This window comes from Passer domesticus, chromosome 8 (genome assembly GCF_036417665.1).
Source record: "Passer domesticus isolate bPasDom1 chromosome 8, bPasDom1.hap1, whole genome shotgun sequence".
NCBI lineage: Eukaryota > Metazoa > Chordata > Aves > Passeriformes > Passeridae > Passer > Passer domesticus.
In genome coordinates this window covers 10,472,248-10,495,623 of record NC_087481.1, presented here as the reverse complement: position 1 = coordinate 10,495,623, position 23,376 = coordinate 10,472,248, and the positions used below count along the sequence as shown (strand labels likewise).

Genomic DNA, 23,376 nt, shown 5'->3' with positions numbered 1-23,376 from the left:
ATTGCACAAAAATTTGCCTTTCTTTAACTGGCAGGGAAGCCGAGACAAAACACCTCCTGCATCCTGTTGCTTATTCTATACTATATGTATGCACAGGGATAGCTAGTTTCTCTGGTGATCTTGGCAGCTATTAATGGGAATTTCATCATCAAAGTAAGGTGATTTTGGTGGTTTGGGTTGATTTTGCCACCAGGAAACCACAGTTTTCTTCAAGAAGAAATTTGGAGGTTGTTGAACCACAGATAACAGCATTCTAGAAATCTGCAGAAGGGGTTTTAGAAAGAGTGAATACATTGTCTAAAGACCCCTGAAATATTTCTAGGAATGTCTTAAGTTAATGAGAAACAGATGTTTGGGATCCTTCAGTGATGAATATTAGCCAACACTTTGGCTTTGTGCTTTGCACCTAAGGCAAATCAAAACTGTTGGACTGGCTAATCTGAGCTCTTTTGAACTCAGTAAAGAATCCTTCAAGTCACAGGAAGCTGGCAATGCTCCTTGCTGGCCAGCCTCAGGTTACCCAGTACTGTCATTTCCCCAGGCATTCCAGAGCAGTGGTCACAGCACCAAGTCTGACTGAACTCAAGAAGCATTTGGACAATGCTCTCAGGCACACGGAGTGACTCTTGGGGTGCCCTGCTGTCCTGGGTTGACTATATGATGCTTTTATCCCCAGTCCTCTTGTTCTGTTTATACTGAATAATAAGTTTTACACCTTTAAGACTCTCTTCCAGACAGTGAAGAGGGGAGGCAAGAAGCGCGCAGTTTGTTTTCAGACTGCTCTCACTCCTCCACATTCCTGCTCCTGGACTGTGTTATCTGTGGATGGACAGACAGCAGGACAGAGCTCCTTTTTCCTTTTTTTTTTTTTTTTGCTTTTAGTTAGTTTTAGCTAGCTGAGGCAAAGAAGTTCCCTGGACTGTGATTTTTTTTCCTTTTTCTTGGACCTGTTCAAGCCTGCTCTGGACTGAACACCCAGAAGAGCACCGGCAGCTCCACCTGTGCCCCCCCTGGCCGGGCCTGGGCCGCGGCGTTTCCAGCACCAGAGAGACTGATCAAAGACTGAGTGAGCTGAGCTGCAACCCGGGGAGGGGACTGTTCTGAGTTTGCCCTTTTTTTGGAGCAGTGAGAAGTTTTATTGTTTAATATTGTTTGGGTTCTATTGTTTAATAAACAGGTTTCTTTCCACTTTTTCTCCAAGGAGATATTTTCTCCTGAACCGGTTGGAGGGGGGAGGGGCAATTGAATCTGCTTTTGTAGAGAAGCCCCTCTGGGGGTTATCTCCCAAACTTGCCCTAAACCAGGACATGGCTGGGAGCTGGACTGGATGACCCTGATAGGTGCCTTCTAACTGGGCATATTCTGTGATTCTATGACCCTTATCCACACAGTGAGGTCACTTATTATTTCCTTGAGTTTCCACTCTTTTCTGGTTTTACCTTTAAAGCCAAACACAAAACGGTTTTCCTGTTTCAGGAAGTGAAATGAAGATCATTACCTTGTGTCTTGGTGACAGTCCTGAGCAAGCGTCCCTGCCACCTGTGCCAGCCTCTCAGCCCTGGCTGTGCCTGCCAGCTTCGTGACTCCCAATTTCTGCATCAGGGACAGGAGGAGTTGGGCCGCACACTTCCGCACCTGGGCGTAGCGGCTCCTGGGAAGGAGAGAGCAAACCCTGGGGCCGGGGGAGAAGGAGCAGCAGCAGCACAGGCCTTGGCCAGAGCCTGCTCCCTGTCCTTGCTGGGGGAAGGGGGCCTGGCTTCTCCTTGCAGCTGCAGACACCTGCAGAAGGTTCTGTCCTCAGATAAACACAAAGTTAGCATTGGGCTGCTCTGTGCAATGATCCTGATGATCCTGAAGGGCCCCTTCCAACTGGCCATATTCTACAGTTCTGTGATTCTGAGAACTAATAGGCTGCAGGAGGGCAGAAATAGGTGACAAGAGGAAAGAAATGAGGTTGATCAGAGAATGAAGTCACTGAGTTCCCAGAAGATGCAGGATACAGGACCCTTCCCTCCCATCATTCCCATTCTTTCCCTCATCCCTTCCCCCACCCACACACTAGACGCTGAAGAACATCACTGGAAGAAGAAGAACCTACTTGACTCCCCTGTCCATGAGAGCAGCCATTGCTCGTGCAGGAGTCACATTCTCTACCATCATCCCCAGGCTCTGACAGGCTGCCTTCTGAACAAACTCTGGGGAGTTCCACACCATCTGGAGAAGGACTGCAGCAACCTCATCCGCCTTGCAGTCCATGTCTTTCTTCAAGGTCACAAAGAACTCTCCCAGAGTGACGACTGCAGAGTAGGACACCTTGGACCGGAGATTGGTCACCTGGGGAAGACATGATAGGAAACATAAGAATCACCTTGAACAGAAAACCAGTTGCCTTCAGCAGAAATCCCAAGAAATGACAACACATCCCACTGTGTCCAGAGGAACATAAAAGCACAGTAAGAGCAGGAAGATACAAACACTGAAAGGCACTTACTCTGGAACCAATTTCTGACCTCAGACCTGCTTACTGCAAACCAAAAAAAAAAAAAAAAAAAAAAACCAAATACAAAAACAAAATTCTCTAAAGCTTCCTACCTAACCTTTCTAAAATGTCCACTGCCATGATTTTAGGCCCTTTCACTAGAAAATTAAATCAAGGGCTGCTTTCAAATCATAAAGACACAAGTCATAAAAATAGAAGAGTCAATTGCTCCTGTTCAGAAAAGCTACACCAGCAGCTGAAGCACTCAGCCAGGAAACAGAAAACACAGGCTCAGATCTACAGACTCATTTGCAGTGTTGAATTACAGCTTGGGCAGAGATTAGGACTCTGGCAAATAACGTCATTAGTGTCTTGATTTTGCCATTTGCACATTGCATTGTAATGGCACCTCACTCACAGACAAGTGTCAGATACCCGACCTACCAATAAATACAGCTACATGTGCACACAGATCCTACAGACAGCTGACAGACATGGGAAATAGAAGGTCTCAAACCAGAAAAGGAGGCACACCCTGAGCACACATGGAGATGAACAAGCACATACCTACTCTGCACATCCTGTATGAAGTATGGGGAACAATTCAAAACAATGTTCTCACCTCGCTGGTAACTGCCAAGCAAATGTCATGAAGTCTGGACAGCAGGACTTCTGAATGGGACTCAGCCAGGTGCTTGATGTTGAAGAGTCCCTTCTCCTTCAGCTCCCTGAAAGGCATGTAACAAAAAGATTGATTTTTCTCTCTGCCCAAGAAGTAGGCAGCACCCTCCGAAATGACCAGGCTGGCAGCTCAAGCCATGGGAGGTGCTTTTCAAGGAGTATTTAATGAAATCGTAGAATGCGTTGCCACAGGATGCTGTAGATGTCAAAAGCATGCACAAATCCAAGAGGCAAAGAGAGGGCTTTCAGAGACTTCATTCGTGGCTGTTTAAGAAGACAGCCTTCCTGAAATCTCTGGCACATGAAGTCCCTCTGCCGCTGCTTCCTAGAAGCTGTGAGGCCGGGCCATGCTGCTGTTTCTTCTCAGTTCCCTGTACCTGTCCCTGAGACACAGTCCCATTGGGCTGTTACTGGGGCATTTTCCTTCTTTGCCTGCCCCAGCAGGCAGTTCAGCACTGAGAGTCTGCACTGGCACTCTGGAGCTGAGTTTCCACTCTTCAGTCTAGGCCTGTGTGTCTCACCCACTCCACCCCACCTCACAAATTCCCAAAGAAATCAGCAGGATGCCCCAGAAGATTCCAGCCCTGGGCAAGAACTGTTGAAACTCTGGCTTACTCAAAACCCCCCTACCTAAAACAACTTGTACAACAGCCACATGTTATTTCAAAGCTGAAAACAACTCCATCTCTCAGCACTTGCTTTGTGCAGGCCCTCAGCTCCAGGAAGGAGTGTGAGGCATCAGGGCTGCAGCACAGGGCTGGCGACCGATCCCACGGGCACCACTGAGCCTCATCAGGACACCCACAGCTGCAGAAGCTCTCTGCACCTCACAGGGCACCAAAGAGAAATGGGGAAGTGAAAGCAGAAGAGAAAGGGCAAAGCAAAGGCCACTGCAGAAGGAGATGAACCATTGGAGGTTTCTTATGGTTCTCCCAATATGAATGGAGGCCTTACCCCTGTGTGAATGAAGCATCCAACAGGGAGTGATCAAAAAGCCATCAGAAAGACAACCAATATTACCTCACATTTGTAGGCTTGTAACTTCTGGGCCTCCTTGTACCTGTGTATAATTTTGGGACACACTGGGAGTACTGACAAAATATCTCAGGCCCATAGGAAGCAGTGAGAAGGAAAAAGTTAACTTCCAAAAGTGCAAGATTCCTAGAGGATTTTATTTCTTTTTCCTTCTCTTCTGCCATGAGCGCCTCAGGAGTAATGACAGGCTGAGGGACTTGAAAGCACAACTCAGTCCATTGCTCAGAAAGAGGAACTCCCTGGAGCTGCTTCTGGGACTCACATGCAGGAGATGACAGGGAGAGCCTGTCACCTGCCCTTGCTGTCAGCAGTGGGAGCAGAGAGAAATCTTACTCAGTCCCACTGGGCCAGTGGCCCAAGGCACCCAAATCTGTACACTCAAAACTGCTGCCATCCTGCTTCTGCCTTCAGCCAGCAAATCATCTCTTTGCACAGCTTTCTCTCTTCCCTCAACATTTCCTTTGCAGCTCCATGGAGCAGCTGCCAAAGCCAGGAAACAGCACGGACCTGCTGCAGATGGAGTGGTGCTGCAGAGCAAGGCCAAGAAAAGGCTGCTCTCCAGTCTTTATCCTCTCACTGCTCTGCAGAGGTTTCAGCAGTGCTCTTTGGCCCTCTGGGCTCTCGGGGCTCAGAGGCACCAGCGAGACACGCTTCTGACCAACCTGAACGCTGTGAGGGACACCGAGTGATGGGGCCTTTCTTACCAGTCATCGCTGCCCAGCAAGGAGAGTGCCTCCTGCAAGGCCTGCTGTGGCTCTGAAGAGGCTCTGTCCTTCTGCCCATGCCCACGGAGCGGCTCCTCTCGGCGCTGGGCACCAGTGGCCGTCTGTGAGGTCACTGCAAGGAGAGGGTCGGCCATGGGCGCTGCGGCCCGGGCAAGGCACCCGCCATGGAGCAGCCTGCAGCCCATCTTCCAGCCAGGGTTCCCTGTGGCACACACTGCCACTGGGACAGAGACTGCCCTGCTCTCTGCCTCCTGGGGCTCCTTGCTTGCTCCCAGCCTTCCCCAGCTGGGCACAGCTCCAGGCTAAACCTGACAATTGCCCCCGCAGCCCCAGCTCCCCAGGGCCACAGGTGCCACGGCCAGCAGCAGGTTCCTGCGGCCGCAGAGCTCCCGCTCCCTGCCAGACAGCGCTGACCAGCAGCACTCGCTGCCCAGGAGGGAACCCCTCAGTGCCCCTCTTGTCTCAGCACCCTGATTTCCCCAGCCCTGAGGACAGGGGCACTCTGCAGCTTCCTGAGGAAAGACCTGCAGCTGCCTCGTGACAGCCCCAAGCCAAGCCTGAACAGGTCAGCCCTGCTGGGCCCGGCTCAATCCCCACGGAGCAACAACCAGGGAACAGCCATACCTGACCCTTCACACCTGACAGTGCCTCTGTTTCCATTAACTTCACATATTCTAGACAGAGGCAGCTGACTGCACATACATTTAGCCTATTGTTGGGAAGGCAGTGATTTATGGATTTTGTTCCTTCCAAGCATTGTGAAACTTTGCTCTTTCAGAGGTACACACTGCTGTATTTCAAAGATGTTATGGGGAAATGTATTTGTCATCTATTGGCTGTATTTGCAAACTCAGACATTTCTAAACTTTCTCTTGTGGAAAAATGCAATTTCCAGACTAGACAGTTGATAAAAAAAGCCTTCCAAATGCGTCCTGGGGATAAAAATAGGCAAATACAGATGCACATTGTTGGCACATGCACTCTGTTGTTAATCAATTGGCCTGGGTTTGCCTTAATTGAATTTCTTGGTAAAGAAAGGAATTAACAAGGTATGAAAAAATCAGATGGTAAATGCATTTCTTATGAAACCCATCTGTCATCAAAAGTACTGTCAATCAAAAATTTCACATCATGTACTCAAAAGCTCATTTCCTCTTGTGTAGACGAAAACATTTGAGCTGTCTAAAAGGATGGAGTATAAATATTACACAGAATCTAGACAAACTGCTCTAGACTTTGTAGGGCTTTTGTGCTACCTTGCATGTTCTCACAAAGTATGGAGGAACCCAAACATCAGAACTATTCAGGCAGGAGCTAATCTGGGTGTCACTGATGTACCTCAGCCACTGACACCAGTGATGGCACTGCAGAAGTATGTAGACATACACACATCTAGATTCACTGTGGATGGAGAGCCACATCAGGCTAGTTCTGGTCAATTCTGAACATGGAAGTAGCATCACTAGCAAAGAGCATTGAAGTATCATTCCTAGCTGCCTTCTTCTTATCTCGCCCTGCTTGGCATTACAGCACAGGCAGGCTGCCCACAAAGGAGAGACAAGAGCCACTGGGGACTATCTGCTGTGCATTTCCTGCAGGCAGCAAACAGCCTGGGAGCAGCAGGCAGCCCCTCCTGGCTGTCACCTGCTGCACACAGCCACTGTCTTTGCTGGGTGACACAGGAGGCACTGCTTGTTCCCTCCTGGCACTGCAGGCCCTGGATGGCGGCAGCCAGGAGCCTTCGGGCACTGCTGGGAGCAGAGGCACAACTGCACCAAGCTGCTGACTGCCCTGCAGAGACAGCCCTTGCTGGACAGCAGAAAAGCTGGCTGCAGAGCCGGACTGCAGACAGGCAGAGGGCCCAGATGGTGAGTGGACAACAGATCATGGTGGCACTCGTAGGTGCACAGTGAGCACACCCTGGCATGCTGCCCCATAGCTCATCCCTGCAGTCACAGCTGCCTCCTGGCACCAGTGCTGTAGTTTGGAGTATTAGGATGGGCAAAAGCCAGAGCTTAGGCCTTTAGCACAGACTTTATTCAGCCCCACTTTCCAATGGATCTCTAAGAACCAACTCTCTAGTGCTACCAAACTGGAGTAACTGAAAAGTAGATTTGCTGCTCATTCTCAGGACAGCCTATAGCCCCAAGATCCCAGCTATGCTGGCTGAGGCAGGAGACACTTCATGCTCCTTGTGCAGGGAAAAAGCCATGCAGGGAAAAGCTTCCATGGAGCAGGCTTACCTGAGGAGTTGCGTGGGAAGCTGCCATCTCCAAGGATGGTGGGCTTATTGGGCAGTAAGGGCACGTTGTCCTGTTTTCTCAAGACCTTCTTCTTCAAGGCAGTACCAGGGTCTTTTCTCTGCACCCTAGGAGCTGTGCCATCAACAGGTGGTAAGCTAAAGGCTGCAGGAAGCAAAGAAGAGCTTGTAAGTGGAGGGTGCTGGACAGGTTGACAACAAAAGTTGCTGGAGCTGGGCAACATCTCTTTGTTATCCCAAAGAACTTCAAGTATAACAATGGTATACCACTTTATACCAAGATAACACTAACAAGGGACAGTGATCACAGAATCCTAGAAGAGTTTGGGTTGGAAGGCACCTTTAACCACCGTCTAGTCCAAGCCCTGTGAGCAGGGATATCTTCGTCTAGATCAGGGTCCACAGAGCCCCATGTAAACTGGCCTTGAACACCTTCAAGGATGGAGCAACAACAGCTTCTCTGGGCAAACCTTCCAACTTTTCATCCCCTTCATTATAGAAAAAATTCTCCCTGATATCTAGTCAAAATCTTCCCTCTTCTAGTATAAAACCAACCTGCAGTGATGCTTCCTCGAAGAAACAAGGAAAAGCCAGTATTGCCTTGCTTTTGTTCTCCTGTTCCAGACACTGGCAGGGGAAGTTACCCAAGAAAGTGCAGCTAAACTTGCGTGCTGCCCTGGGGCTGAGTGCTGCCTCCTGAGGGCCCCGCTGCCGCCCTCGGGCAGCGCTCACAGCCCTGCAGGCAGAGCCCGGCCGGGATTCAGTCGGGAACGCTGCTTGCTCCTGGGGCTGCAGAAGAAGCACTGCCTGGGGGCTTCAGCACAGCTCTACAGCATCAGCTCCTCAGCAGGGAGCAGCAGGAGAAGGATCTCTGGTGTTTTCATGAGAAGGAATGGAGCTTTGTTTCGTCCAGGTGGAATCCCAGTTGAAAAGCAGTCTTTTGGCCTCACCTTCCCTGGAGGCTGCTCTCCAGGAGAGAGTCTGAAGCCCCAGTGTACTTTGCAAGACAGAATTTTCTACTCTGAAAGACTTTAGAGGTGAAGGTGGGAAGCTGATATTCTGTTACTGACTCAGGGAGGCCATGGGCAAGACTCTTCATGCCTCTGCATTTTATTTTGGGAAACAGAAACAAATAAGCAAGCTTCTACTCAGATGCAAGCAGAACAGCCCCCCAGTCTGACTGCAGCCATGTGCAAGGGGCAAGCAAGTAGTCAAAAAGGACCACAAGTGTAGCCACCACTTACTTGCTTCAGCTGCATCCCTGGTCTCAACTGTCTCAGGAAGAAGCTGCAAGAATCTTTTCTTTTGTCTCCTTTTCTTCATCTCTTCCACAAAATGCTTTGTGTCCATTGGCTCCAAGTTCTCTTGAGCCAACTCCCACAGCGCAGCACGGATCTAGGTGCAATGGAAATACATCACAGACTGTAAGCAGAGACACACAAACCAGACACAACATCTCATCAGGAGCACAGAGTCCACAGGGTGCCATAGGCTTCAATGCAGCTCCATATCCATTCCAATAGTTTCAGAGGAATGTCTCCTGTCCTCACCTTGGCAATTACACACAGTGAGGTGGAACAGTTCAGTGCCATGACCTTCCACTGCTGCAACTGCAACCTATGTCAGGAAGCCCTGCTTGAAGCATGAATTCATAGGAGTGCTCCAAGACAGACGAAGAGCTCACATGACAGTGAGCAGGCAGTTCAGTTCCTACAGGCCATGGCAGCAGAATAAAAACCATGTGCAATGCCCAGCAAGGAGTGGTAATGAGCTGTTGCTTAACACTCATGGCCAGGAGTTGCAGCTATTTCTCACTTCCTGGCTTCTGAAGGACTCAGCTCTGAAGGACTCTGAAGGACTTGGTCTGTGAGAACACGAGACCAAAAGGAGGACTCGTGTGAAAACAAGTTGCAGAAACACTGAAGTTAATGAGCAGAAAACTTGAGAATGAGAGGGCTGTGAGATACAGCCACAAAGGTAACCAGGAAAAGTCAAACTCTCCCATTTTACTTTCCAGCCTTGCTTACACTCAACATTAGAGTCTTTGCTTCTCTGCTTCTGAGGGTGCACTTTGCCCACATTCACTGATGTGTAGCTTGCTCTGTCATTCAGAACTTCTCTAAAACAGCTTTTGCACATAAAGATTGCTTCTGGCGTGACCTTAGCACCATGTCCAAGCTAGTGACCTTGGCACCACTGGAAATAGCCAAGCAATTGCTCTGGAGCTGTCAAATATATTCCCAAGAGAATCCCCATCTCCCAGGGCGGGGGGAAGATCATGATTTCAGTGACATTTTGGGCCAAGTACTAAACAGCCACTGGAAAGGAAGTCTGCTCATCCCTGTCCTTGTCCCTTACCTTTCCAAAGCCGTCCTTCAGCTCTCTGTCCCTCGTAAGACCAGGACTGGTGGGATGATCTGTCTCCTTGGCCTGGCTCAGGGGGAGGCCTGGGAATGGAAGCAAAGGTTCCTGTAAATCTCTGGCAGAGTTCAAGCCCCCAAAAATGCCGTGCTGGGCAACAGGCAAGACAGGTTCCAGGTTGCAGAGCTCTCATAAAACACAGAGATTGGGACTGAGAGCAGCAAGGTACAATGCCTAGACCCTCTCCCAGGGGATGGGCTACTGGCAGCAGACATGACATTACTCTGCTGGCCAGCAGACTGAAACCTGCTGCATGGTGAAGGCCAGAGCCCCTGGATGCTGGAGAGCCTCTGTGCCTGATAGAGAAGGGCAGAGATGGAGATTGCTCTTGACGGAGATTCTTATCTGCCCTTATTCATGCTGATTTTAGTAAACATCTTCTTTCCAGCTCCTGGAAGAAGTCACAGGTACTAATACATATATGCACTTGGATTTACATTTTCTTCTCTTTGTTGGACTGTTTTGGAGGACATTCAAAGAAAAGCTCAGCATTGCAGGAGTGTTACCCAAACGTGAACTGTGTCCTTGAGACTAGAAATTTCATTTTCCCCAAGGATGTTCATTCTAAACTGTATGAGATTGGGCCACTTTCAAGCTAGTCTGACCAAAGGCTGATTTTCTAATTTCAAGTAGAACAATGGAGCTCATTCTGAAATACTCTCCAACAGAGCTGTTAAAATTCAGAGAACTAATCATTCTATACAACAGCTTCATAGAGGACAAAATCAAGTGGCAGCACAGTAGGAAAAAAGGAATTCTTAAATCAGAATTTTTTGCTCCTGCAGAATGGTCAGCTTAACAATAAAAAAGGAGAGTTAGAAATGGGCTTTGAGGAAGGTAGGGAATTCAGGGTGGAAGGCAATGCCTTGGAAGGTAAAAGCATTTGGGAAGTTGGCAGGAAAACTCCTGATCCCAGGGTAACCTCCTTGGAACCACTGCAGTCATTCAGGTCAGAACAATGGACACACAAAAGGTAACAGAGGCCACAATGCAAACCTAAAACATCTGAAGCTCCATATTTCATGGGACACATTTCCTGGAAACTTCTAAAGAGCTGGACAGGGAAGCATGGTCCTACGGGCAGACACTGGAGACAGCCCAGGGGAAAACCCTGCCCCACTTCCACAGAGCTGCCACAGGAACAGCCTGGCCTCTGGGCTGCCCTGGGACAGCAGGGAGCCCAGAGCCCTGTGCTCTCCAGCAATGGCTCAGCTGCACATGCACCCTCCTGCTCCTCTGCCTGCCTCACAGCTGAGCAGCCCTCCAGCTGCACGGGGCACTGGCAGCAGCACAGCTCATTGCAGGGCCACATGCAGGGCACAGCTGTTCCCTGGCAATGTGCACAGCCTGGCTGGGCTGCCACAAGACCCTTCCTCCCAGCAGAGAGCGGCCCAGCTCCCCCCTCACCTCTGTGTGAGCCTGAGCCAGGCTCCTGGGGCTCCTGGGCCGAGGCCCCCTGAGCCGGCCGGGAGCCCAGACCTCCATTCCCAAGGTCGGGCTTCGGCACATAGGTCTCCAAGCCAAACAGGTCAGCCAGTTTCCTTGGGAACAGAGGCATCCCAGGTCCTATCTTGCACCAAGAGCTCTTTCCCTTCTTCCTCTGGGTGTTTGCAGCAGGCTCAGAAGAAGCTGTAATTCAGGTACAAGAGAAGAAGTGAGTTAATTGAACTCATGCCTTTACAATCAACCCATCTAATGGGTGAGGCATTCAAAGCACATTTTAGTTACTGAAAAGATTGGTTGGTTTCTTATTTTACATGAAACCAGCATCAGTTTAATTTCTCTGAACACTATGGAGCTGGCAAGCCAGGAGAGAAGGGTTCTACTATTTATGTGTTGCCTGTTGCCTCCCCACTACTACAGGATCCCTTTCCTTCCAAACAGCTGGAAATTCACAGTGGTCTCTAGAATCGGACACTGTCAAGGAAATAATTGTTTTCAAAAGTAGCTTTCTAGGCCTTTGTTTCTGTAGGTCCCACTCAATTTGAGGTCGGGTTTTGCACATTTGGGATTTTTATATTACTCTTTACAACAAAGGAAGTGCTGGGACACAAACAATGGCACCACGTGTTACACATAAAAGAAGCTTTGCTTTCTCCATTAGATGTGCCCAGTATTCTGCGAGCCTGTATTTGTAGGGAACAAAGTGGTCATCCAAAAGTGCCAATTCTGCTCTACTTGCCTCTTCCTGGGGTTCATTCCCCGCTTTTTTTCCAACAGAGTCACCCAAACCCAACATAAACATGGCCTGCCTCAAAACATTTCTGATCTTGGCTGATATGGTCAATTCAAAATTTTCCTAATGGAAATAGCAGAGGGCAGATCATTCTAAAATACTCTCCATCAGACCTGGAGGATCATTCTAAAATACTTTCCATCAACATGTAATTCTTTACATGGCTTCACGGAGGATAAAATCATATGGCATCCAAGCAGAATGAGTGTCTTAAAACTGGATTCTTTCACCCTGTAGAATGCTGGGGTCAGTAATAAAAGTAAAACAGGCAGGGTTTAATAAGATAGGTACTTTCTAGTCCAGAACTGATCCAGCAAAAATGTCACCTAACTTACTGAGCAGTACTACTCCTGAGCTGCATTTAGCACTCCAGCTGCATATAAGGAAATAAAGAGTCATTCCAAAGGGGCCACACCCAGGATTTGGCAGACCTAGCTCTGATCCCCAAATGGACCAGGGGATCTGATCCCTTTTTCTGCATCAGCAGAATTATTTCTCCAAGTCTCATCTCTCCTAGCATGACACGCCCAGAGATGGCAAAGGAACAACAACAGTGTCACTGGGGCTTTCAACTTGAAAGCATTGGCTGAGCCAGATGCACCAGAGACTGCATTTTGTCTGGCACATTCCACTTGTCAGGGATCAGGCAAGGCAGGGACAGGGACAAGGCAGAAGGCATCTCCTCCCCCAGCCTCAGCCTGCAGCACTGACACAGGCAGAGACAGCCAGGGAAGAGATTTGTCATTGTGAACCTGCCACGGGTGGCTTTGTTCTTGTGCTCGCAGAGGATGACAAACTCACACCCTGCCTAAGCTGCATCCACCTGGAAGCCTCCTTCTCCTTCACTGCAAAATTCAAAAGGACTTTCTGTCATAGGAGCTTTCCCTATTTCTGCCAGTGCAAAACCAGGCAGTGCCCATGAATCTCCTCCAGATCTCAAAGGGTTCAGCTCAGAAACTGCCCCAAGGAAAGGTATTCTCCTTCAAAAGCAGGAGAAAGGAGTGGTAACATTTCTCATTTCATGCTAAATGACTTCATTTTCCCTACTAAGTGTGATACTAGGAAAGCTTCAGGAAGATAAAAGGCATGTGCAGGAAAAAGAGGAATGTTTCCTTTTCCTGCACTGCATTTCCAGGGCCCCAAGCCACCACTCCAGCTCTTGCCACCCAACACTTCCCACTGGAGGAATTTTCACGGCACCACCAGAGCACACCCGCAGGGACTGGACTCTGGGAGACTCCACTGAACCCATCAAGGAATTGAAATGAATTTAATGAGATTTTGAAAAGAATGGGTTTTAACCAAGCTCTCCAAATGTCACCTCTGAGGCAAGACTACAATGATCATTTTAGGACAGGCATGCCCTCTACCTACCTGCATCTTCAGAGCTGTTCTCTTTGCTTCTGCTGCTGGGTCTTGGCCTGGAGAAAATAGAGGACAAAAGAACATATCAGGAGGTAGAAAGAGAAGGGAGGGAAAGGGCGTACCATGAAAGGAGGCAAAGTTATTAGCATGGTCACTGTGATGAAGGGGGAAATGCAACACATAAACCCAACAAGATGCCAAGCTGATTAATTGTCCTTGGGCTTTCTGTTTCTGGAGTCACACAGAGCTGGCCAAGCTCTGGCTGAAACACAGCAGTCATTCTTCAACTTGCATCAAAACTCCCCAAGTCTGCTGCCTCTCCTTTTGGAGCCAAGTGGTTCCTAGAGCCTCTCCGAAGCAGCAAGAGCTGCTGAGCTGAGACACGAGTCTGTATGGAGGGCAGCTACTTTTGTACTGCTGCCAAAGCTTGACTTTGCCTGCTCCTGCATTACCCTGGTGACAGCCTTGTTCTACATGTGGTCAGAGCACCGCTGTCTCCTGAGAATGACATTACACCATCTGGCTCTTTCTAGAACAAAAAGGCTTTTTCCAACTCAGCTCTTGGGGAAGGATATTCAGATCACCCTTTCAAAGCCCTACCAAAGATTTTCAATTGGAAGGATACTTCTGTGACTCCTTCTTTATTGTTATCACTTGGATCAGCTTGACAGCTTCATTTTCTCATACATATCCAAGCCAGTACCTTTCCATCAGGTACAGTCCTATGCCTCTTCTCAAGCAATTTGCCCTGTTTGATCTTAAGCTCAGATCAAAATATTAAACATCAATCAGATTATACATCTATATCCCAAAATTTCTCTGGGATCTCATTTCACAGTGGAGGCCCAGGCACCTTGAATTTACACTTGAAGATTACAGGAGCAGCACCTGAAGTTGCAGACACCTCTCCAGGAGCCAATATTTGCCCAAACATATTCTCCTGTTTGCAGAAGTTGACAGTCAAGGATCACAGCATTCAAGGATCTTCAGGATCCAGACCCATGCAGTACAACTACCAAATGACATCACAACCACTGCAGAGGCAATCAATAGCCAAGTCCAGCCCTGGACGCATCTTGAGGAGCTTTTAAGCCCTTCCTCCTCTTCCCCACCACAGCCCCTGCTCTTGGGGCATTGGTGTTGGGATTAACATTGTGCTGGATCATCACAGATGGGCAAGATGGTGAAAACACAGATGTTTGCATACATACACGGGACAGCTGACTGTACAAAATAATCACACGAGATGGGAGGAGTGAGGTGAACAGCACACTGGAGCAGCAGACACCTTGGCTTACCTCATCTCCCTGGACTCCTGGGAATCCAGCTGGGGAGAGCTTGGCAGGGACCCCGCAGCACTGCCCACAGGGGGACTTCCTGCCTTGCGTATTGGGGGGACCAAAGGCAGTCCCAGTGACCCCTTCTTCATATCCCCACCAATGGAATGCAGCAAGGCAGCCTGGAAAGAGTAGAACACAGGGCTCAGATCAAGCATCCAGCCTTGCCCCCCTTCATGCCTCAAGACATCTAGATATGCGCTCAGCTGGGACCTGGCAGGAATAGTCAAACTGATGGTGCGGTTGGCCGAGGATGGGGAATGGAAAGGGAGGTGGTGAGGGAGAGACCATGCCCTAGATTTGCCACCCCTTCCCTTGTGGTGACTTCTCTGCAAGTGTGGCTACATTCCCAGCTGGCATCCATAAGTTTGACATCAAGGTGTTCTGGGCTGCCACTGCCTCCACTGGCCTTCTAGATGGTATTGGAGTGTGTTTAAATCACGGTTCTCTCTCTGACCCTTAGGCACCTTACAGTCACTCTTGATCTCCAGCACATCCCCACAAAGCCATTCTGCAGGATGGCAAAACCTGCTTTTCTCAAGCCCCTCTCTTCTGCTGCTGCTGCCCTTCCCTCCTACACTTCCCCAGCAGCCTTTGAGCCCAGATGCTGCTGCTGAGCTCTCGGGATGCTTGCTGCTCTCCAGCTCCCACACATCCATCATCTCAGGCTCACTGGCATTTAGGAAGTCCAGCAGAGCTCCTTGCCCTGCTGCTCTCTGCAAGGTCTCTGCCTGCCCAAGTTCTTCCTGAGCCCCCATGCCATGGCCAGGAAGGGGGGTGGAGTCAGCAGGTGCATAGGCACCTTTCCTTCATATCCCATCATTTCTGGCCCAGCTAAGGATCCAAATCGGGACCTGTTCAAACTTCAGTGAAAGGGTCACTTCCTGTCAGCAAAAACATCTCAGAGTTCTACCTACAGCAAAGAAATTGAAAATTTACCACACAGGATTAGCTTGGTCTCTTTACCTTATGGCCTTTTCTCTCTGAGCTCAGCTCCTGTATTTTTGCCCGGTGCTCGTCACAGCCACTGCCATTTTTCCCATTCTCCTGCTCTCCACTGCATGTCTGACTTGGTGTGGTAGAAGGAGAGCTCTTCTGGATGGGAGGCAATGGCTTGGAGGGAAGGAGCATAGAGGGATTTGCCAGAGAAAACCTCTTGGCAAGAGGGTAGCCAGTCAGGCCTGCAAAGTGGAGACACAAAATGTAACAGAGGCCACAATGCAAACCTAAAACATCTGAAGCTCCATATTTCATGGGACACATTTCCTGGAAACTTCTAAAGAGCTGGACAGGGAAGCATGGTCCTACGGGCAGACACTGGAGACAGCCCAGGGGAAAACCCTGCCCCACTTCCACAGAGCTGCCACAGGAACAGCCTGGCCTCTGGGCTGCCCTGGGACAGCAGGGAGCCCAGAGCCCTGTGCTCTCCAGCAATGGCTCAGCTGCACATGCACCCTCCTGCTCCTCTGCCTGCCCCACAGCTGAGCAGCCCTCCAGCTGCACGGGGCACTGGCAGCAGCACAGCTCATTGCAGGGCCACATGCAGGGCACAGCTGTTCCCTGGCAATGTGCACAGCCTGGCTGGGCTGCCACAAGACCCTTCCTCCCAGCAGAGAGCGGCCCAGCTCCCCCCTCACCTCTGTGTGAGGTTGAGCCATGCTCTCAAGGGAAGAAGTGAGTTATGTGAAGGCCCACTTTTATCATCAACACATCTAATAGGTATGGCACTCGATTGGAATAATTTTTAATTATTGGGAAAATTTCTTTGGTTTTCTTTTTCATGAAACTAGTCTGCGTTACATTCCTCTCAACAGTATTGAATTAGCAAGTGTGAAGGGAAAGATGGAAGGCTCCAAAGATAAGAGGGGAAAAAAATTCCTTCTTGAGGCTGGCCTTCTGGGAATCCCTAGGAAAGACCCACACAGCTGTGACTGCTATTTCTGAAAACCACAAAGACCTCTCAGCAAGCAGGCAGGCCTTATTGGTGTTTCTGTACCACCGTAATACCATCCCCTGGGTGGGACCCCATCAGCAAGCAGAGGAAGAACAGGACATTTTTCTGTACTGAGACCCAACATTGATGGTAAAGAAAGCAACAGGACTTGCATCTCATGGCCAGTTTGTGGGCAGCTGTGGCCACAGTCTCTGTCCTGGCTGACAGTATGACTGATTTGGCTACTGTCAAACAGGAGAAAGCAGAGTAAACTAATGACAGAATGTTGTGATTCCATGGGCGCCCTTGCAGGATCCTCTGTAGCTGTCAGCCACCTACTCTGACACAGAGCCAGCACTGACCACCACGGAACAGTTTTCCCTGAAATATGGTGGGATTTGTTTTCCATTTGGCTTCAGCCTTTCAGCTCCTTCCTATCCTCACCTTTTCCTTCAGAGGTTTTTCCTTTTCCACTAAAGTCCATCTTCAAACCCGTGCTTCTGCCTGGCAGAAGGATCTGGGTTTGAATTTGGGAACACTCTCAGAGCTGACAGCGACAGGAGCTTGGTGCCCAGCCTCAGAACAAGGCCGGGTGACTCCGATCGCCAGCGCTCGGCACAGAGAGGCAGAGCCAGACGCGTCTGCTGCCGCTGCGGCCGTGCCAACCACAACCTGCACAGCCTTCACAGCCCTCGCGTGGGGCTGCCCCTTTGTGACACAATAGCCCATGGGGCTGCCCCTTTGTGATGCAATAGCCCGTGGTTCTCTCATTTCCATGGCTGCAAGACCCCACCCCAACTCCATCCCCTTCCCTTCCCAAGGGCAGCCAGCCCTGAGCCCAGCCTGGCCAGGCCTGAGGCTTTCACACTGTCTAGGAAGTAAACCCTCTCCAAAGCTACTTTTCAAGTCCTTTATTTCTGTAAATTAATTTCTGTAATTTATTTCTGTAATTCCCACTCAGATCTGGGTTGCAGCTGGTTGGTGTGGGAATTGGTTAATTTCTCTTCACATCAAACAAAGTGCTGGGACACAAAGAATGGCACTGGGCCGTGGAAGTAAAAGCAGCTTTGCACTCCCCAGTAGATTACCCCAGAATTCAGCTGGCCGATAGCTTTAGAGAACAAATTGACCATCCAAATATTCCACTTTTGCTCTGCTTCATTGTTCTAGGGGTTTATTCCCTGCTTGCTTTTTTGCATAAACACCCAAACCTAACATAAACATGATCTGCCTCAAAACATTTCTGATCTTGGCAGTTCCTGACAATTCAAACTTTTCATGATGGAAATAGCACAGGGCAGGTTATTATCAAAAAAGTGGATAAAACTAATCCTGCTTGATTTGGCAAAACTAAGCCTGAGCCATGGGACCAGTGGGTCTGATCCCTTTTTCTGCATCTGCAATATTATTTCTTCAAGTCTCATGTCTCCTGTCTATTCAAAGAAGCTTTGCATTCTGCATCAGATGCCCCCAGTGTTCAGTGGGCCCATATCATCAGTGTATCTCTAGGGTGTAAACTGGCCATGCAAAGTTCTCCCTCATTGTGGCAGGGGTTTATTCCTGCTTGCTTTCCTGCAGACACACCCAAACCCAACATTGCAACACCTGCCTCAAAACAATTCTCATTTGGACTGTCTCTGAAAATTCAAACCTATACTCAGAGCGTTTCCCTGTCCCCAGGGCCAGGCTCCAAGGCTGGCCTCTCTCCTGCACAGAATGAAGAAGAGCTGCTGCCCTTGCCAGCAGCTCCAGGGTCTGGTGATCAGCGCTCTGAAGGCAGCTTTGTACACACCCTGCCCCTGAGCCGAGCAGCATTCCTGGGCATTGGCACCACCTCTGCAGCCAACATCCTCCAGGACAGCTGCAGCAAGGAGATTGGAACAAGTGCTGGCTGAAGGAGTCTCCAGGCTGCGGCAGCCCTTCACCTGCTGGAATCATCTTGTGCTGCCATGGGAGAGCAAAGGGGGTGATGGGCTCTTTGAAAATGAGGGTGTCCTCCATGTGCTGCTGCTCGCTGGGCTGATACAGCTGCTGCTGCCTTCCCCCACAGCTGTGTCAGGAGCCTGCCTGGGAAAATAACACTGCCAGTGCCAGCCACTGATCCCTGCCATGGCCCTGCCCACAGGGCATCCTGCCCACCAAACCGCTCCAGTCAGGTGATGTCAGACAACATCAAAATACATTCAAACGATGCATTTCCCACTTTCTGGCAAAATCATGGCCATACAGTCCACGTGTTGGAGGCAGACTGCTGTTGGCAGAAGGGGGAAGCCCCAGCAGCTGCTCTCCCCATGGCAGCAGAGGCAAGCCTCCCACCATGCCCACTGCTGTAGAACCCAGTGCTTTGGAGTTGCTCCCACTCAACTCAGGCTGCTGCTACAGCAGCAGCATCACTTCACACATTGGATAACAGACTTGGAATGGCACACAGGACTTGCCCCAAGAGGTACAAAAATTTTTTTAAAGTGGAGTGGGCAGGAGAGTTAGAATAGTTTGCTCCTTTTCAATACAAGCATACCTGATTTAAGCAGGGACACTGGGCTAATCATACTGGGGACCGGTTTGTAATTCTTGTCTCTAGCAATTCCCACCAGTTTGCAAGCATTTTTCACTAAGGGGTAGATAAGATTTTACAGCACATCCATGAGCAAGTCTGAGCCTGAAGTCAATGCACAAGAAAATACTCCCAAATCTGCCACCCATGGGAAAAGGAAGCAGAAAAGCAGATGAAACAAGTGCCATTGCAGCTAAATTGCCTGTATTTATCCCATGGTCCAACCTTCCTGTACAAAAGCACCTCAATTTAAACACACAGCTTAAGATCAAGGAATAAAAGTGCTTTGAGAACATTTAAAGCCTGATTCCTATTACTTTCAAGGAGAGGTCAATGCTAAATTCCTTAAAAACACAAATGCAGGTCTATTTGGGACTGCATCCTTCAAAAGCACAAATGGAGGTTTAGAATTGCAGAACTTTTTCCATTGGAAAAGACCTTTAAGATCATAGAGTCCTTCCAATAATCTGAGACTGCTGACACTGCCAAGGCCACCCCTAAAGCCTATCCCAGGACGGGATGCTATTGGCATTCTTGGCCACCTGGGCACCCTGGCTCTCAGCCACTGCCAACCAGCACCCCCAGGTGCTCTTCTGCTGGGCGGCTTCCCAGCCACTCTGCCCCCAGCCTGTAGCCATCCAGAGGGGTGCTGTGGCCCCAGTGGAGGACGGGCACTTCACCTTGTTGAACCTCACGCAAGTGGCCTCAGCCCATGATCCAGCCTGTCCAGATCCCTCTGGCAGATCAGCACTCCCACCCAGCTTGGCATTGTCTGTAAACTGCCTGCGGTGCCCTTGATCCTCTCTTTCCCATCGTTGGCAAAGATGAGAAACACAACTGGACCTATGTGCTGAGCCCTGGGGAACACCACCTGTGACCAGGCACCAGCTGGATTTAATTCCATTGAATTCCACCCCTCCCTGGGCCTGGCCATCCTGACAGTTTTTACCCAGGGAAGAGTGCACTTAGGTCTTCAGTCTTTTCCTCATTCTTTGTTCTGTGTTTCCACCCACATGAAGGAAAAGACAGAGATTCTCCTTAAAAAAAAAAAAAAATTAAATAAACCAAAAGGAGAATGTGAGACCAGGATCTGCCAGCCTAGAGATTATGGGAGTGCAGCTTGCTTGATGTGCCAGTGTCTCACCACATCTTTTCCTCACTGCACATCTCCTCTTCCTCTTTTGCCACATTTTCTTTCTGTCTTTAGTGCTGCTCTTTGTTACTTGGCATTACAACAGGACCACGTCTTCACATGTTTGGGGGACAATGGAACCAAAAGATCCTGTATGGTCAAAAGTTTTCTACCTGGATATGTTGTGTGCTCTCAGAAGGCCTGAGCAAAGAAACCAAGAGAAGTGTGTCCAAATGCCAAAGCTTTGCTCCTTTGCAATCTCACACAGATCTGGCTCACAGGTAGCTTCAGTCACAATTTCATAGGTAAGAAGAGGATGTGTATTTCACTGGGAAAAGATGCCCTGCTTTGGAATAGTCATCTGTATGTAGATTTACCCAGGACAGCAGTCCAACAGTGTTTTTTGCAACTTGCTTGCCAAGGGATGAGTGGGCTGTGAGGCCAATAAAAAGTGACAAGGGTTCCTCAAATCTATTGCCACTGCAGCCTGGGTGCCCTTCTGCCCAGGGCTATGGGATCATTTGTTCCCATGGACCAGTGCTTGCCAGGGTAATGAATTCCTGCATAGCTAGAAAAAGCAATTCTGGATTCCGCTCCAGCTCTTGGTGGGCTGCATGATCATTGACAATGCTGCCTTTCCAGAAATTATTCTACAGTTTCCTTTCATAGTCATTTGAAGATTTAAACTTCACATTTCAATTTGTTTTGCCTTAGGGAAAAATACTTCTGGGCCCAGTGCAAACTGTAACCTTTTAACAGCAAAGTCCTCATGGCTGCCAGCTTCTGATGTTCTAGAAGAAACTGCATGTGAATGTGTTAATTGAGTTTTCTGAAGGAAAACTCTGTCTGACTCTGTGTCACGTGGCTGCATGTGTTGGCATAGCTATGGGTCTAGTCCTGGCCTAGTAAAGCCCAGGCAGGCTGGCATGTTGCAGGGAAAACAAGTCCACAAGCTTATGGGGTTGCCATCACCAGCAGAGCAGATGTGTCCTTTGGGGATTTCTCTGGAGACAAAATTAGGGGCCTGCTCCATGCCACAGTATGGATCTCTTAGATCCTTAGATCTTTCTAAACTATCCTAAAAAAGGCAGTGAAACTTCACATACCCTTGCATAGTCACTGTTTGGATAGGGGCATTTTTGTCCCTCCTCAAAGGCATTGCTCTTGCACACCAGAAACATGAACATCCACCAACAGGAATGATGCATGGCCCTCCTGCTGCTGCTTCAGAGCTCTGGGAAGTGCAGACCTGGGTATTGCCAATGGGAACACTTAATTAGCATTTCATGCTCCTTCAAGATGCCCAGATCTCAGGGCTTTTAGTTTCAAAGCAGCCACTGTACTTGCTCCAGGGAAGAACAGTAAAAGGGAAACAGTGATTGCCAGCCTTGCAGGGGTGTGGGGAAAACCTGGAGTGTCTGCGTCAAAAGATGAATGGGAAGAGTGCAATTGCCAAAGCCAAAGCTTTGTTAGGATAGCAGGGTCAGTTCTTTACTGCCTGCTTGCATGGAAGTCATTTCAGAACCTCCTTTTTGTATCTCGTGCAGAAAAGGAGATCTTAATAATACCATGCTACTTAAAAACACATTGTGATGCAGATCTGTAGTGATTCCCAATGAAGCAGACTGCCTGCTTTGTCACTGCCAGCCCTGGTGACCCTGCAAGAGACCGTAGGGTATGCCGTGCCTGTTTTATATCCAAGCAAAGCTTGAGTTTGCTTATTAGTGTGGAATAAATACAAGGGTAATAAAATGGACAATTAAACTGGTCACTTTGGAGGATATGCTCATGCTTTCACATGTCAGACCTGTACCTCATGCTCCCAAGGCTTGTTACTCCTCATGAAATATTTCAATAAAAAATCACAGCTCCTGTGTTACATCTGAATAAAATTGCATCAGATCATCAAGAATTCTGGTGTCAAGAACAAGACAAAAGCCGTCTGACACTCACTTGCAGCTGTCCTGGATTTCTGCAGCCCTTTGTGAAACGCTGCTGTAGGCAGAGTGTTTGGAGTTGGTTTGGGCCTTTATGAGAGATCTGTGTAACAGCATGCTGGACTCTCCTGGCAGAAAACTGTCCAAGGCCAGGGACATGGTGCCAGCAGGAGTGGAGCAGCCCCGCTCCCAGCCCGAGAGCGTGAGCTGAGCCACGCCGGGGAGAAAAGACACCGAGGGGCTCCAGCCCAGCTGCTTCACCTGCCGTGACCGCTCCACAGAGCTCTGCCTCTGGGAGAAAGTCGACACTGGACAAGCATGGAGCTTTCATCTGCTGCTGGAGGTGCTCCGTGACAGCTCCTGTTCTTCCCGAGGGAGAACCCAGCACCACCTTGTAACGCATGTCCAGGGGGGATTTTCCTCCGGCATTCTGGGTCTTTGTCCCAGCAGGGGGACGGTGAGGTCTGGCAGTTTGATATCTAGTACTCACTGGCTTTTTTGCTTGCTTTTCAGCTATGACGCTTGTTAATAAACTGTTGCAATTTTTTTCCACTTTCATCTATTAGTATTAATTTCCTGTTACTGGAAGGGGATTGTTGGAACACTTTAGAGGAGACGACTCATTGCAGAGTGTCCTGTATTAAGTTCTCCCAAACTGTGTGAGACACATGGCTTCACACAGGAGCAGCCCCAAGGCTGCTGAGGGGAAGGCACAGAGGAAGACAAACCCAGTATTTCTGAGGGGAATTCTTTGACACCAAACCAACCTGAGTTGTCCAACAGCTGACCTGACATTTTGAGACATGGGCCAAAGGGGAAAGCTTGCAGTGTGTTTGGTCCAGGCCGGGTCATGCTCAAGGCAAAGGTGTGTCAGTGCACTTGGCTCCTTCTCTCCTCATTGTGTCCAGCACACACAGGAGCCCAGAGCTCCTGCAGAAACCATCACAGCACTCAGTGGGAGCAACTTGTGTCCAGTGCTCACACAGAGCCGTGTCCAACACTGCACCTCATTGGAATGAGGAACTGTTCCAGCTCTTTTAGGAGCTAAGGAGGTTTGGCCTTCAGATCAGCTCCTTCCCAGCTCTTGATTTGCTGCCCTGGCTGAGCTGCTGCTTGTGGCAACACTTGTTGCACAGCTGCCAGCCCTGCTCTGCTGGCCAGCAGCCACTGCAGGAGCTTGTGCTAGTGACATCGAACCTTTCAGATCTTCCTCAGGAAAGCTCAGGGCAGAACTTGTCAAAAGAGCATTGCCTGGGCCATGCCTTTGAAATTAAATCTCTC

General features: G+C 49.3%; 1 pseudogene; it reads right to left on the bottom strand.

The window, feature by feature from the left end:
* LOC135305589 (zinc finger protein 850-like) overlaps positions 1-23,376 on the bottom strand; it is a 652,086-nt pseudogene that overhangs the window by 390,507 nt on the left and 238,203 nt on the right.